Genomic DNA, 18,675 nt, shown 5'->3' on the forward strand with positions numbered 1-18,675 from the left:
AGGGGCACATATAAGATGACAGACAGTATACATACAGAGCGGGATGGTGCAACGACTATCGCACCAGACTACCGTACAGGAGGAGCAGGGTTGATAATCACTATCCATCATGCTGCTTTAGAATACCCATAGTTTCCCCATACCAAGTAATGTGAGTGCCAGAACGGTTCCTTTGGAAAGTACACCACCAGAGGCCTACCCCTGTGCTACATCGTGCTACGACTTTAAGGACTTTGTCACTGACGTATATTTATTACCCCTTTTAGATGCTACACCAAAAATAATAGACGTTTTGAGCATTGTGCATCGAATGAAAAACAAGTTTCTTCCGCTCGCTATGAGATTTACATTCTGTTTCGAGGCACTAAAAATCAGAGATTATTAGTATTTTTGCTGGCGACGTTATGCACAAATGGTAGAATAAACTGAGTACATACTTTAATATTAATGATGTTGACAATCTTTCTCTTATTACAACTTTTGAGAAACTTTTTATCTGAAAGAGAGATAAGTCTTCCTCATAGATTGTATTCGCTGATGGAGGTAACAGAGGAATACAATTTGCGTATCTCCACTACAAACATTAATATTATGGCGATCAAAGGAATTTAGGCAGTACGGGTTACCTAAGTCTAACGGCCAAAAAGATTAGCGACTTCCTATATTCAGGTTGCTTATGGAGCACATGTCCAATTGTGCTAACGTAAAGACGTCCTAATCTCAGAGGATGGTTTGAACAACACCCTGCTTTACCATACATTGTCCTGTTGGAGGTGGCACGTCTTTACAGTTCTCCCGTCTTTGATGAACTGACTTACCCAACCAGTTATTGTGGGAATTTACTGTTTAATGGACTCCGAATCGTGGTCAACTCGGAATTTTTTACGTACACAAATCATTACCAGAGTCAGAAAAGTGATAAATATCAGAAAAAATCCTAGGATCGTCTAGATTGAATCCCAGCTTTTTGAATTTTTATTCAGACTCATAGCCATCGAGCCACTAACTGGCGATTCTAGGAGAAATATATATATAAGACAAATGACGAAAATAGAGACTTGAGGTCAGTATTGCACGCAAAAAACAGACCTTGCTGTGAGAAGATGCTATATTAAAACTTTCATTTAAAATCGTTCATACTTCATCTTGAGGCTGAAGCTATTGTGTCCGTGTTTTCTTGCCAATAAATTTGGTTTTGGATGGAATCCGTCTTGAGCAAAAGACGATTTTTTCGTCTTTTGCCCGGAAACCTTTGGCTAACGTTACAGCATCCCCAGACAGTCTTTTACTTTCTTTCATGTTACCATATGCTGTGATTTTTGTGGTTTTTGTGTTTTGAATTGTAGTTGTTTTTTCACATCTCTTCCTTTTTGCTGGTTTCCCCATTATCTTCACTGTGAACACTGCACTTTTCACAGTTTTACTGTTACTGCTTACAATAAAACGCAAACAAGATCTAGTTTTCGTAGTTTCGTAAACAGCTTATTGCCTGTCAAGCAGTGGGAGCCGAGTGTTTATAAAGCAGAAATTTGTGCTGGTTATCTGTACAAGAGGATCTTGCCCTTAACGTATGTGATTTCTCCTACAGAATACCATTTTGCGTGGATATAAACACGAAAGAAAACATATCAATACTGTATGTTGAATAAGTGTTTCTTTAGAATGAGATTTTCACTCTGCAGCGGAGTGTGCGCTGATATGAAACTTCCTGGCAGATTAAAACTGTGTGCCCGACCGAGATTCGAACTCAAGACCTTTGCCTTTCGCGGGCAAGTGTGGTAGAGCACTTGCCCGCGAAAGGCAAAGGTCCCGAGTTCGAGTCTTGGTCGGGCACACAGTTTTAATCTGCCAGGAAGTTTCAAGTGTTTTCTTTGCTTGTCCTGAAACTGTATGGATCTGTGTGACCTTTCACAATGCAATGACGCTGCATTCAGGCAAATGATTGCTTGTGACAAACAGACTTCTGAACACGCCTCTGTGAAATATTTTCACATGCCCTGTTTCATAATCATGACACAGAAAGATATATAATCTTGTATTAAGCCTGAGTAATTTTATGATTAAGAATGAAATATATTCAACATTTTCATGGTCAGCGACTTGGAAATGAGTATATGTTTTATATTATGCATGGCACTGTTACTGTCGGACCCCGCTGAGAAGAGCAAAGTGAAGCCATGAACAGAAACCGGTCATTGTCTGATAATGCAAATCTTATAAGTGGCTAATTCATGAAACAACATACATTATAGTTTGAGTTTACCAAATACTGCGCGAGTTCAGCTACTACTACAGACGAAAAGACCAGTCTACTACAGTTCCTGTAGCTTACAACATTGTAAGCCTAGAGTATAGTGTACGGCGCAAGTAATGTAGTCGTGACGAAGACGCTGTTTAATAGTTGCCGGATATCTAGGAAATAATGTTTACTAGAAAACAGCCTTCTCATTGAATTCCAAACATAATAAAACATTTAACAACCCTTGAATTAAAAAATACATAAAATAAGATATTTAATGTCAGAAAATTGGAAATAACGTTTGCTTGTAAAATGAGGAATATAGTTCGTTAATTCCAATTGCTATTACGTCTATTTCTTTCAAAAAGTAAAGACAAAACACGATAATGTTTATTTTAATTACTTAAAATAGCTCCAAACTTAAGGAGCTGATTCATCGTTGGTGTAGGTTTAGAATTCTTAGTTAGATTTTATAACTCGCATCTAGAGGTGGCTCACCATAGCTACATTCACTACGTATAATCAAAATTATTGTACTGAATTTTTAACTTCTGAAGAATTCCGTTAGATAGTTTTACATCATTAAAGTAAACCGAAGAACATTATAGAGAGTGTCGTGTATCATTTATACAACTTCAAAAGAAGAATTATAGCAAATAGCAAAGTTCAAAAAAACTCTTTTATTCTTTACACTTACAGACAAAAATTGTGGACTGCTAAGACTAAACTTCTTGAAGTTTTAGAAAGAGGAATCATTAGCTTCTTTATATTTGCAGGAAAGTGTGTGAAACATTTTTAAAGCAGTGAAGTACAGGGATGTGCTAGAATTAATTAAACCCCCAGTTCCGTGAGAGAAGGTGCTACCTGTTAGTTACTGTATCGTCTGGTTGTTTGCTGAAATGATCGACTATAACTAATTGTGTAATACAGAATTCAATGTTTTTGACTCATTAAGTAGCCCCTTATCTTGAAGCAAGCGAAGTGACGCGTTATTGTGACTGGACTCGTATTCGACAGGACCTCGGATTCGGAGCATTCTGCTTCAAAGGCGTTCTGGTTTAAGTCTTCCCTATATCACATGGACTGAATACGAGTATGTTTCCTTAAAGATGTGTACGGCCGATTTCCTTCCTAATAATTCCAAATTCCAGATCCCTGTGCTATCTTTAATGACCTGGACGTGGACAGGACGTAAACAGACAGATGATTTTGAAGAAACTGTACAGGTACTGAAAAGAGCTCTGGGAAAGTTTTCTGATGTCTATAACGAGAATCACCCGTAGCGAAAACCACACAAAACTGAGGTCTGCGGTTTTCCCCTACGACACAGGCAGACAGGAAGAAAACTTAAAGTTTTCGAGGAGGAGCATTGTTTTACAACCAAATGTGGAGTTCTGTTAGACAGATCACTCACTCACCGGCGGCACTGCCTTACTGCCACACATAAGGTGTCAGTCCGAAACGACATCATCCTCAAACTTGCTGGTTGCAAATGGGTTGCCCAACTCCCGGTGGTCCGTATTTTTGCTGTGGCACTGTATTTACGGCTGGTGAATATGTCTGCCCAGTGTGGTATACATCCACCGACACCAAAAAGGTAAATGTAGTCCTTAATGAGTCTGCAAGGCCAATTACTGGACGTCTGAAACCAGCTCCTGTTGTTAAATTGTTCTGCATGACAGATTTTGGTCCTCGTGACACACGCCGGAAGTAGCCTCAAACACAGAAAAAAAAGAAAGTCGAACAAAATTAGTTAAACCCACTGCATCGACGTATTCCATCAAGACCTGGGTTGAAGTCTAGGAAGAGCTGTTTACAGGCAACCTCTGCACCGAATACATCCTTAAAGACAGGTAGAGAAAAACTGCAAGCAGCTGAAGTAAGTCATGTTCAAACAGGGGTAAAGGCAGCAGAACGTTTCCAGCCGAACAACACTTGTACTGGGCCACCAGGAGGTCACGAAAGAGGTTACAAACTGTCGCTGGCAAATGATCCAATACTGTGTGAATGTGAAGCACAGACAAAAAACATTTGGGTCAGTGTTTATGTTGCCCTAATTTTTGGAACGAGGAGTTCTTAAAAGATAAATTAAAACCAGTACCTGAGTCAGTCACTTTGTTTTCTCCCACGACGCTTTTCGAGGGTCTATACCCTCATCTACAGGTGTATCAATGTCTTATATTACATTTTTATTTGCTGGATGTACCCAGGTGCTAGTTTTGATTTTCTTTTCGATACATGTAAGGTATGGTCAGCATTTGTTAATGTAATTGACAGTAGGATTACAAATTTTGAAAAACAATAAAGTTACGTAGAATACGTTCCAGGAAAAACAAGCCTAAAATTCTTCATAAAAAGACGTTTTTATCATTAGATACCACACAGACTGGAAACAACAACATAACCTGTCCCGAATTGTAAAGATGTAAAAATACAGTACAGGTTGCAAAGAGTTGAACACTTATATATTTTTACCTGTATCTTTGCTTTGTAACGTAAGCTGTTAATGAATGCTCCTTGACTTACAAGGCACTATATTTCTGCATCTCGACAGTCTCTGGACTTTTAATGTTGTTGTTTCATGTTTGTGTAACATCTAAAGATGAAAATGTATATTTATGTCAACCTCGAGGTCCTGCAACATATTATTATTGCCTAAGATTTGTAATCCTAGGACCATATTACGTTAAGAAGTGAAGCGCAATTTGTGGTGAAGCGCAATTCAAGACAGACAACTGCCTACATCCAACAAACAAAACTGTAATGTAATCCATCTGAAGATGAGGGTGTAAGCTCTCAAAACGCGTCGTGTGAGAAACTAAAAAATGACTCACGCAGATAATTGTTTTAATTTATGTTTTATTTTCACAAACATTCACAGTTTCCTAACAACAGTCCTACGTGGACGACCTAAGAGGATTTGCTCAAGACACAAAATAGTATTGTTGCACCCGCTCATTTCTGGGGATTACAATTTTATATTCCTTCTTTTTACTTATCCGAAATTGTAAATTTATAGAATCCTATGTTATGCTCCCTACTCGAGTAAATAAAATTTTTGACTTTCTTGTGCTACATTGTGTTTCATCTTCGCTCATCTTTCATATTTCTAGTAGGTACGAATCTCCATTTGTCATGTAATCATTAATAATTCTATGTATATAAAGTTTTTATTCATATTTCTGAACTGACGATCTTAATGTCGTTTAAAAGCAGTCTGTAATGTCATGAACCGTTCTCACAGAAACACTTCCATCAATTTACTTCTATGCTGAAATCCGGAGACAAATGTTGATTAACTTCCCTAAGATAGTTAGTTTAAGAATAGCGTTTTCTTGCAGTCGTAGGTTAAGTGATCTTTTATAACTTGACTTGCAATACATACTTTCCAAAGGTCTCTAAATCTACCATTTGTTTGATGTTGCTATGGGAACAACCAGTCTCGGATACGAAGTTTAAATTGTACTAAAATGCAGTTGCAAATAACGTGTAGAGACAGAGCAACTAAGGGTAGCAAACATTTCGCAAGAGAACCGCAGAGCCAGAGAGAATTAAATAAGTTACTGTCTTGCCCAAGCATTTATTTACATTCTGCTGTATAGAGACAGTTTGTACAGGGGAGTGTACAGCCTGACAAGTGCTTCGTAATGGGTAGTTTCTCTTGCCACGAATCACTGCAGTTACCTTTTCAACTCAAAGCGACTTCGTTGGTTGTTGTCTTATGTAACACTGGCTTTAACGCACTAGAGTTTCCGCCACGTTTCTTTCCATTCTGACGTATATACTCTTGTATACTCTTAAATATGTTCCCTTTAATTTCTGTTTTTACCTCTTCATAACGACATATCTTTTCCACAAGCCATCCATCCGCAGCGGGTCCTGAACGTATGAAATTAATTTTAGTCGAGTTCCTTGTAAAATTGATCGTTCTTCGCCAATGAAATTAATTAACTTAGAGTAATTTCCAGACGTATCCGGTTAAAAACCTGTAGAGACTGCCTGTAATTTCTGTAACGGTAGCATCTTACGTTGACTGAATTACGACCATTGCAGTGAGTGGATTATTTTGTTAAACATGTATCTACTATAAAAGCAAGTGTTTATATTTGAAACAGGATACATTTCTTACACAAGTATAATCGCTAAACTCTTTATATAGCGCAATTAAACCACTGTGGTTAAAAAACTGTTTTTCCTAACTAAGCCAGAATATTTAATAGAAAATGTATACTCATGCAACTAAAATGGTCTCTTCACTGTCGATAAGGGAGGGAAAATCCTATGGAACGTGACAATCTATTTTTATTATATCCTTTATTATATCCTATGTTTACAAATGAGCTACTCAGAAAACACACTAAACTAATTTCAGTGGGGAACTGTTTCCAGGACATTTTAAATTATTGAAATAACATGAATTGCTATCGAAAATGTAAATGCTTAAATATAATAGTTTTGTGGATTGCATACATACTCCGAAACCGATCATATGAATAAAAAATTTTGCAGTCAAAACCGATTATAAGTAACATTATTCGTTAATACCTTATTTGTTCTAATTTGTCTGATTCCATTTGTCCCGCTGTCTTCCTGCAGCTGTCGTAACAGAAAGGGCTCAATAGCCTTAGAAATAAATCTAATACATCAGATCTATTTTCGATAATATAAAATCTACATCTACATCTACACGGATACTCTATAAGTCAGACTTAAGTGCCTGACAGAGGGTTCATCGAAACACCTTCACTATAATTCTCTATTATCCCACTCTCGAACAGCACGCGGAAAATCGGACACCTGTGTGAGCTCTAATTTCCCTCATTTTGCTATGGTGATCGTTTCCCCTTGTATAGGTGGGCGTCAACAAAATAGTTTAGCAATCTGAGGAGAAAGTTCGTGAACGATATTCGTCAGAAGATCCTCCCGCAGCGAAAAACGCCTTTGTTTCAATGGTGTCCATCCCAAATTCTGTATCACGTCCGTGACACTCTTTCCCCTATCTCCAGGTAATACAAAACGTGATGCTTTTATTTGAACTTTCACGATGTACTCTGTTAATCTTATCTGGTAAGGATCCCAGGCTGCCCAGCATACTCCAAAAGAGGACGTATAAGAGTATTGTCGGCAGTCTCTTTAGCAGGTCTGTTACATTTTCTAAGTATTCTGCCAATAAAATGCAATCTTTGATTTGCCTTCCCCACAACATTTTGTATGCAATCTTTACAATTTAAATTGTTCGTAAGTGTAATTCCTATGTATTTAGTTGAATTGACGGCCTTTAGGTTACATTAATTTATCGTGTAACCTAAGTTACACGGATTCCTTTTAGCTCTTATATGGATGACCTCACACTTTTCATTATTTGGGGTCAACCGCCAATTCCCGCACTATTCAGATATCTTTTATAAATCGTTTTGCAATTTTTTTGGTCTTTTGATGAATTTACTAGATCATAAACAACAGCATTATCTGCAGACAGCCCAAGAGGCTTGCTCAGATTGTCTCCTGAATCGTTTACATAGCTAAGGAAGAGCAGAGGCCCTATAACACTTCCTTGGGAAACGCCAGACGATGACTTTCCGTCAGTTGCTACTGTGATATCTCTGACAGGAAGTCACAAATCCAGCCACACAACTGAGACGATATTCCATAAGCACGCAATTTCACTACAAGCCGCTTGTGTGGCATAGCGTTAAAGGCCTTCTGGAAATCTAGAATCACGGAATCAATTTCTAATACTTCGTCAATAGCGCCATTAAGTAAAGTATTTTAAGAAGCTGTTCGTAATGCGTTCATGGAAAGCAAGAACTGGAAAGGATCAGATATAAAAGAAAGTGCAGCATTATGCACTATTACGATTGTCATCTACCACCATTCCCTTAGCCACGTTGCCTCGTTCTTTTCTAGTGAGTATCCTCTGTATTTCTACCATTTATGTGATTGTCTACTTATAGTAAACAGTTCCATTTCGTTTTCACTTGTGCCCTAATTCTATCTTCCATTTGAGTTTGTCCACCACTATTTTATATCTGTTACAGTAATTGCTCCTGTATAACGCTGTATATCTCTCCGTTGCTCGTTGAGGAACCTTCTGTTTTTTTAATAATTTGCACGTGAGAAGTTCGTGTGTCACTGCGGTAACTCAAAGCTGTTAATATACGGTAATACTAATCTTCTGGTTCAAGTACGCCGGAAATATTGTTTTAACTGTAGTTAGTTTCCCAAAAGCGATTTCCACCCATCTATGTGATTCATTTCCTGTTCTTCCAGTTGTCTTCTTCAAGTGATCTAAATATAAGAACTCAACGGTTGGTTCTATACTTCCTGATTTCATATAATTTTCTTTTCTAAGTGTGTTTCACACACTATGTTAATGTAATATAATAATTGGTTTTCAGGCCTACCTGGCAGCTAACTCCCTATATCCAGGCACTTATGATACATACCGTTTTTGTTTAAACGATTTTTACTATTTGGTATTAGTATGTATGATGCACCTTCCAGCAACCACGTTTGGCGTCCACTTTTCTTTCACATACAGAGATATCCATAAAATGTTGAGAACGTCTTACAGGTTGTAAACAAGAATGTATCCGTTAATCTTCAACAGATATAGTATTAATTTTGTGTTTAGTAGTAAATCATATGGTTTTCGTTCTACTGTTATTTGGGGTTTATGCTCCGAAATTTCTATTCTTTTGACGGAGACCACGTAATACATTCTTACGACACATAAAACAGTCTCTGCTGTTACGTGTACATTTCCGTCTCAAAACTGCACTTGACAATCTGATCCCAGACGTTATGCAGTGTTAGCTTCTGTTTTTGTTTACGTTTACTCAACAGATGTTAGCGGGAAAGTAACCTCAGGATGTTGTGGGAGCAAATTTGCTTCGCAGTCAAGTTTCTCTTTTTCAGTGCTCCCTGCCAAATATGCTCTTTTTACTCTTGCTACAGAAACTCTGAAAACGTTTTTACGGAACCAATATTTACGTTTCGCCTGCGTTTATAATTTCTTAACTAACCACTTCACTTACCTCATTGTCGGTAAACTTTTTGTGACCATGTGGAGCCAATAATTAGATACATTATTAAAAGAAATATAGTAAACAGAGATCGTAGAAAATACTTCCGCGTTAGCAATGTTTTAATGACAGTCCTTAGCAGCCGCAGCAGTCTCGATGTTGTCGAGCCTGTGCGTGTTTCTTTAAACTCGCTCTTCAACGCTACAGCCTATTATCTTCACAGCTAAACTATACCACACAAACGAAATAGTGTATTACTGAAATTTTTCAACAATAACTGTCACTGCGTGCTACGTACTGAAGAAAAAGAAATTTAAAAGAACTATCTAGCACTACAAAGTTGATATTGACCCTTGAAACAATTACCCAAATACTAGTTCTACCGTGTATTTTGTTGCTACTATGGCTACTATCACTAAACTCTTTTAGCGGAACTACTACGTATGAACTGTTGAATAACTATTTTCTGCAACCGGATGAATCCTGGAACTGCTCCGTTCAACAACTATTGTGTGTTGCGTTATTGGGCATAACGTCAGTAGTGTTAACAGTGTCGCAAACAGTTCTATAATTCACTGTACTATCTCGGTCTCCACACGTCTGTAGTCGATTGCACTGATACGGTGGATCGTTTTGAAGACCGTTTCTTTCAGTGGTCGCCGACATGCGGTCCATTCTCTGTATCTGTTGGAGACTGACTGTATAACATGATTATAAAGCGGACGCACACAGTCGTTACTGTAAAATTTAAAGTAACCGATTTATTAACGGCTAGTTGTGCCACTGTAGTGCCAATTGCTGCTTCGATTGTTGGTGCAGGTGCAGTACGATGTGCCAGAACCATACGCCAAACACGATGGTATTACCTCTCGGTAGTGCTACGTGGCAGTCCGGAGCCCGGTCTTCTAGTTACTGTACAGTCTCGTGACCGCCGCTGTCAGCAATCAAAAACAGCGTCTAAATTTCTGACAAGTTTTTCTGCAGTATCACAGAAGGCACACACAGCACTGAGGTGCTGATGATGCCGCCTTTGTCGCTTTAAAGGCATTTTTTACTAATATCAACTCACCAGGTCCAGTCTCAGGGTAACTAAAGCTCTTTATTTGCATCGTCATAGTGGTGCTACTACTGCTACTCGTATGCGACTGGCGTAAAATTTGAACACACATCATTTTTCAGATGTAGAAACATGCCTACCAACTACCGTTTATGTGGTACAATTCCTTCTATTTACTGTGTCGGTATATTTGTGGGTGAACAATAGTAGCTTTTTTGACAGCATCCTAAACCCTTTGTTGTTACAAAAAGTCCAAGCTATTTCCTGCCAGTAATTGTTGTTGCTGTTGTTGTTGTTGAGCCAGCCGCTGCGGCCGAACGATTCTAGGCGCTTCAATCCGGAACCGCGCTGCTGCTACCGTCGCAGGTTCGAATCCTGCCTCGGCCATGGATGTGTGTATTGTCCTTAGGTTAGTTAGGTTTAAGTAGTTCTAAGTCTAGGGGATTGATGACCTCAGATGTTAAGTCCCATAGTGATTCGAGCCATTTCAACCATTTTTGCTGTTGTTGTTGTTGCTGCTGTGGCCTTCAGTCCGAAGACTACTTTGATGTAGTTCTGCACGCTAATCTACCCTGTACAAACCTCTTCCTATTTGCGTAAATATTGTAAGTAGGCTGTTTAGGTTTTTATGTTGGTAACGCCACGTAGCGCTCTCTATGAAAATCACTGACTGTGCTGTTTACAGTGCGTGGCTGGTTTGCATTGTTGGAATATTTGCTATTGTAGTGTTGGGCAGCTGGATGTGAACAGCGTGTAGCGTTGCGCAGTTGCAGATGAGCCACCAGCAGTGGTGGACGTGGGAAGAGAGATGGCGGAGTTTTGAGAGCGGAGGATCTGGACGTGTGTCCGTCAGAAAAACGAAATTTGTGAGACTGGATGTCATGAACTGAGATTTATTTGTTCTCTATCAAAATCTTTCATTTGCCAACTATGCCTATCAGTAGTTAGTCCCTTCAGTAGTTAGAATCTTTTATTTAGCTGGCAGCATTGACGCTCACTGTATTGCAGTAGTTCGAGTAACGAAGATTTTTGTGAGGTAAGTGATTCATGAAAAGTATAGGTTATTGTTAGTCAGGGCCATTCTTTTGCAGGCATTATTGAAAGTCAGATTGCGTTGAGCTAAAAATATTGTGTGTCAGTTTAGTGATGATCAGAATAAGTAAAGAGAGATATGTCTGAATACGTTCAGTTTTTCTCAGCTGTTTGAAAATCAAATAACGTAAGAGGTTTACCAGCAAAAAAATTCATAAATTTATCTAAGGGGTGTTTCAATGTTACAAGCTGCATCATTCTGGACCTGCTTACTGTAATCAGGCTTTGGTCTCCTACAATTCTTAGAACCTGCACCTCCCTACAATATCAAACTGACAATTACTTGATACCTCAGACCATATCCTATCAACCGATACTTTCTTTTAGTTAAATTGTGTCACATTCCATTTTTCTTCCCCATGTAGATTCAGTACCTCTTCATCAGTTATTCGCTCTACTTATCTAACCTTCAACACTCTTCTGCAGCAACACATTTCAAGAGCTCTTTTTGTCTTAACAGTTATCGTGCTCGTTTCGCTTCCATACGAGGGTACAAATACCCCCAGAAAATACTTTCTAACTCTCAAATTTGTATTAAATGTATATAAATTTAAACGGGTGCAAGATCTTCAAGATTGGCGATCTTTTACAGAAGCTCGAAATTTACCGCAGACTTCAATGCAAGATGTTTGTAATAGTTTCCACACCGTAACATTGTCTCGAAGCCTGGCAGAAAATACGAAGAGATCCTGATCGTATGTGAGATATGCTAGCAGTAAGACAGAGTCAATGCCTTCTCTGCGCGATACCAGTGGAAATACTTTCGACGACAGAGCTGCCAAAGCAGAGTTACTAAACACAGCCTTTCGAAACTCCTTCACCAAAGAAGACGAAGTAAATATTCCATAATTCGAATCAACAATAGTTGCCAATATGAGTAACGTAGAAATAATGAGACAACTTTAATCACTTAACAAAAGCAAATCTTCCGGTCTGTGGTGTATACGAGTTAAGATCCTTTCAGAGTATGCTGATACAATAGCTCCATACGTACAAATCATATACAATCGTTCGCTCTACCAAACATCCGTACCCAAGAATTGGAAAGTTGCACAGATCACACCAATATTAAAGAAAGGTAGTAGGAGTAATTTACTAAATTACAGGCCCACATCATTAACATCGATATGCAGCAGAATTTTGGAACACATACTGTGTGCGCACATTATGAATTTTATCGAAGAAAACGGTCTATTGACACAAAGTCAACACTGATTTAGAAAACATCTTTCTTGTGAAACACAACTAACTCTTTACTCACACGAAGTTTTGGGTGCTATTGACAAGGGATTTCAAATTGATTCCGTATTTCTAAACTTCCAGAAAACTTTTGACACTGTACCACACAAGCGGCTTGCAGTGAACTTGCCTGCTTATGGAATGTCATCTCGCTTATGTGACTGGATTCGTTACTTCCTGTTAGAGAGGTCACAGTTCTTCGTAATTGAGGGAAAGTCATCGAGTACGGCAGAAGTGATTTCTGGCGTTCCCCGATTTAGTGTCATAGGCCCTTTGCTGTTCCTATCTGTATAAACGATTTAGGAGACGATTTGAGCAGCCGTCTTAGGTTCTTTGCAGATGATGCTGTCGTTTATCGACTGGTAAAGTGATGAGAAGATCAAAACAAATTGCAAAAGATATTCGTATGGTGCAAAAACTGGCAATTGACCCTAAATAACGAAACGTTTGAGGCAATCTACGTGAGTGCTAAAGCCGTTAAACTTCGGTTACACGATAAATCAGTCTAATCTAAAGGCCGTAAATTCATCTAAATATCTAAGAATTACAATTACGATCAATCTGAATCGGAAGCAACACATAGAAAATGTCGTGGGGAAGGCTAACTAAAGTTTGCATTTTATTGGCAGAACACTTAGAAAATGTAACAGATCTACTAAAAAGACTGCCTACACTACGCTTGTCCGTCTTCTTTTGGAGTATGCTGCGCCATCTTGGGCCCTTACCAGATAGGTTTGACGGAGTACACCGAGAAAGTTCAAAGAAGGGCAGCACGTTTATTATTATCACGAAATAGAGGAGAGAGTTTCACTGAAATGATACAGAATTTTGGATGGACACCATTAAAACAAAGGCGTTATTCGTTGCGGCGGTAGCTTCTAACGAAATTTCTGTCACCAGCTTTCTCCTCCGAACGTGAAAATATTTTGTTGACACCGACCTACATAGGGTTCAAATGATTCAAATGGCTCTGAGCACTATGGGACTCAACTTCTGAGGTCATTAGTCCCCTAGAACGTAGAACTAGTTAAACCTAACTAACCTAAGGACATCACAAACATCCATGCCCGAGGCAGGATTCGAACCTGCGACCGTAGCGGTCTTGCGGTTCCAGACTGCAGCGCCTTTAACCGCACGGCCACTTCCGCCGGCCTACATAGGGAGAAAGGATCATCAGAATAAAATAAATCAAATCAGAGCTCGCAGGGAAAGATATAGGTGTTCGTTTTTTTTCCCTGCGCTGAATGCGATTAGAATAAGAAAGAATTGTTGTGAAAGTGGTTCGATGAACCCTCTGTCAGGCGCTTAAATATTATTTGCAGCGTATCCATGTCGATGTAGATGTAGAATAAAATCTCAGTTAATTATCACCAAAGTTTCTAGCCACCTGTTAGATTATTTTTTGCCCTTTTGTTTCGCTTTCACCTTTAATCACCAAGAATTCTATGAGAGTGTCTGTTGTTCACTTCTTACAAGGTGTTTGCTTCTTAGCAAGAAGGCAATTTTTTAACGATGCCAGTGCAGGCAATGATCCTGTGTGGGCTTTGTTAAACGGGTGCGCGTATACTGATGCCATAACTTCAATGTATGTAATTTATTTAAAAATATTGAGAAGATATCTATGGGAAGTTATTTTCCTGCCCAGCTGCAGACCACATAATAAATTGTTTTTGAGGTCCTTTGGCAATATCGAAAAAAAAAGTATCAGGACCTACAGGTCTTGTAGGAATATTCCAAACAAGAAATTATAATGTTCCACACAAACCTTTTGCACTAGACAGAAGTGCCTGTTGGGACAAAGTGATATTGTATTTTATTCTTATTACTGTTTTATGAAATGAAGTTAAAATAGCAAAAGGAAACTATTCAACAAGAAATACCATTATTTTTGATACACTGGATTTCATTATAAAATATTTTGACACATAATGTTAACAAAAAATACAGTTCTACTTGCAACATCTTCTGTTCCACTATGTACAAGTAGCATGTTTTCCCCTCTAACGCATGACATTACTTTAAATATTACGCCGATAAAATTACAGTTTACGCATTTAAGCTATCAGTTTATATTAAAGGTAATGTATATAACATTCCCTTCAAAATGACTTCAGTAATCAATAATTTTACTCGTTAGCATTCATGAAATTCTTTTTCCAACTTCCAAATTGCTCTCCTGAACAATCTGATAAGTGGAGAAAAACATTCCTTTGCTGTGCTCTTCATATGCTGGAGATCAGTGTTAAATTTCTGTCTTCATACCATCTCTCCAGGGGTAAAGTGATTAAGAGTGCCTCCATGTAGGCTGATAATAAGGTTTCAATGTCAAACAGTCGGGAGGATTACGACATCTGCGGTGATCTCATTCGTGATTTTGTCTGCAGACAGCCAACGGTCGAGAGTCAGAGTGAGACTTATCAGCACAGCGAGTCTGGTCAAACACAGATGGCGTCCGGCTTACGCTTCACTGATTGCAAAGACTCGAATTTCATATCGCCTCTCGCTCTCGATTATCAGTGTGTTGATTGATGGTGAACTTGGGCGGCGCGGACTGCCAGCTCCACCTGGGAGGTCTGTCTGCCTCACAGGGGCTCCTACATTCTAGCACTGACATCACCATTACCTACAGATGTCCAACAGACAACACGCGTCAGCGCTGCGCCTCCTAGTACTGTGTTAGTTCATGGTTCACCTATCATTCTTGCAAAAGAGTAGTTGGAATTCATTTTATTTGTTTCTAGGCTTTAAGATTTCATTATTCGGCCCTGCCAGTCATCCGTAATTTCTCAGAAGAGGACTGTGCGTAAAATAAGACGGCTCACTTTTATAGCCGTCTCACATACTTTGGGCGCGTATGCTGTGTCGTAGAAGATTCGAAGCACGAAGCACCTCGTTACCCCCCCCCTTCTTCCCCCTCCCCCCATCATTTATGCCTACCATCATTGCGTAGCTGCAGCACCTTTAGATAACATTAAATCTTTCTCAGTGACTCTGCTATGACTCTGTAACAAATTACCCTGTAACCTGCATCTTTTCCGTAAGCACTTTACATTCAAAGAAGATTAAAGCTTTATCTGTCGTCACCGGCGTAGCTTACCTCCCAGCATATCTCAGATGTTTCCTTGCGCACAAAGTGATCCAGTATCTCACACTGTAAACTGTTCATGCTTTGGGTAGTAGATCAACACTCAATACAGCTGGTATCAAAAAATTCACAGTCAGTGAATTAATTTCGAAGTAACTCTGGAACATCCTGTATGTTTTGAATGTTGGGCTCCATAGGGTTCCCTTTCTGTGCAGCGACCGTGGAATATAAAATTATAAATAATGTAGCAACCAGTCGCGGAAACATAATTTATTTATCTTGTTGCAAATCGATTTCGACTGATATCTGACATCATCGGTGCATTTTTCTAACCGATACATGCCATAAGCAGAAGTACTGTCCTTGGCAGAGTTCTATCATGACAGAAATCTGCCAAGGACATTAGATTTCTATCATGATAGAAATCTGCCAACGACAGTACTTCTCCTTATGGCAGGTATCGGTTAGAAAAATGCACCGATGATGACTGATATCAGTCGAAATCGATTTGCAACAAGGTAAATAAATTATATTTCCGTGACTGGTTACTATATTATTTATAATCCTGTATGCTGTGTGCGCAGCACCTGGGCCAGTGGTTACTACCGCTTCCTGTAGATCACGAGTTACCAAGGTTCATTCCCGGCCATACTGATATTTTCTTCACTCCGGAACGGGATGCTTATGTTATTCTCACCATTTCATTGTACCTTCGTCGATGCAAGTCACCGAAGTACGTGTGTGTGTGTGTGTGTGTGTGTGTGTGTGTGTGTGTGTGTGGTGACTCGCAAGGGATATCTGTTTAGATGTAAGAGAGGGCCTGAAGACCTTAGTCTTGCCATGTGAAATCAATGCGTAAATAAATAAAGTCTTCCTAGATGACAGTTCTCAGAGTGGAGAGAGGCTGTAACTTTATTAACTAAAGAGATAGTTATGCAACTGTGGTGTTTCAAAATGTTACTTGTTAATGGTGTCCGAAGAGTCCTGAGTAGTAAAAGAATAATGATGTAATATTTCTGATTCTCTTATATGCGAGAATCCACTAAGTAAGTAAGGAGTAATTGTGCCGATGCCTCGTATTACGAGGTACTGTTTCATGCTTCGACTACATGTTTAGAAATCTTCCTGGTTGCTCTTGCGTAATGATACTTTTTCTACATGAATAAGTATTGCAGTACTGCAGTATTCAGGGCAGATTTGGAAATAAATTATAAGGTTCATCCAACAGTTAAAAAATACAGTTGTTTAAATATCTTGGTAGAGAAAACAATAACATCTGTTGATCATACACAAATATGCCGCGCACCCCACGTATTCAGTCTCTTGGTGGAAACCTCCTTTGTATATCTTGAACCGTCTGTGTAACATTGGCACTCTCGATACTCACGGACAAGGTGATTGGTTTGGCCATTGATATTATACCATACACGTTTTTAATTCAACATGCGCTGCGAGCAAATTAAAGATATGAGGATTAGTGGTCTGTGTCGTCAGTTTTCCTCATAATTGTAACTGTTCAAATATTTGGCAAGAATTAAAAAAAAAAAACATTTTATTTGCTGCCTAAATTTTCCGATAGTTCTTGGTAAATTCATCTTGCTCGTAGCGGATTTGAATAGTATCATCACTTCATTATTTTAGTTCTTGAGCTTTACTTAGTACGTGGAGTATTTTATGAGTGTTGGGGGTCTTGTCAGAATTTTTACGACTTTTTTTGGGATTTATGGCATTTGGGCTTGATTTTTTCTTATATCAAGCCCTGAATTCTGCTTGCGCGGCAGGAAAATATAGGATCCATCTACAGTGGCAGCTCCTCTAAAAGTTTCATAAACAGCAATTGGTTTTGTCATGGCTGATATATTCCCGGGAGACATATTTCTGGACTGTGTTGAACACAAATCTTTTATTAGTGTCGAGTCGACCTCTGATACCTCACACATTATGCAGTGTGCTCTCCCAATAATTTTCGTACACAATTACCCTTGTACTGAAACATATGCCAGAGCATTAGTCTCCAAGGAATTTTACTCCTTACGTTTTTCCTATACGTTCCTTGCCCAGCTTAATAATTATTCTTAAAACTTACAGGAGACCAGCTGTGAAATATGTAAATAACTATGCATGCTTATATGATCGTTCTTCGCACGAACTGTCTCGGTGCATGTAGTCACTGGTACACTGTTCGTACACTGAAGCATTCAGCGAAGAAGACCTCGGGATGCAGCCAAAGTCATTAAGCAGGCAGCAGCATAAAACATAAACAAGTACAGTGAGATGGAAAACTTAGTAAGAAGAGTTAGGACAGGAGCAGAGTAATAAAAAAAGTAGTCGATACACTGAGACGTCATTTACAATCATAATGTGTTTAACAGGTAGTAAAGGAGCAGCGTTCTTACCGACAAAATTATAATAACTCACTATTAGAACATTACCATTTCAATACATGAAAGTGAAATGCACAAAATTAGGGACAGAACTTTGTCTAGTGAATAGGGCTGGCAGGATGAAACCAGCACAGTCCACGTTCGTACTCGATATGTGCTTGTATAACCTTTCAGGCAAATCGACAGCGGTAACCACACAGTACGAAGTACGTACGGCCTGGGTGCTCAGATGTGGAGGACAGAATCTTTTAGCCAACATACATTGTCTCCAAACTCTTGTGCCTTTATGGCACATACCTATGAAAAGTAACTATTGCTTATCCAATGGCATTCCAGAATTTTATGTCGATAACCTCCTGACTACCGAAATAAGACGGTGCATAATGAAAACCATCCCATGAATCCAGCAATCAGTTTCCCTGAAGAGGACCGTGGAAAAGTCGGTCGAAATCTCGGAATTTTAATTGTTTTACTGTTTCGCAACTACGTGACCTAATACCAAAAATGATTTTATTGAGATTAACTATTACTCCTTTCACGTATTTCGATTTGCA

This window comes from Schistocerca serialis, chromosome 1, assembly GCF_023864345.2.
Source record: "Schistocerca serialis cubense isolate TAMUIC-IGC-003099 chromosome 1, iqSchSeri2.2, whole genome shotgun sequence".
Taxonomy (NCBI): domain Eukaryota; kingdom Metazoa; phylum Arthropoda; class Insecta; order Orthoptera; family Acrididae; genus Schistocerca; species Schistocerca serialis.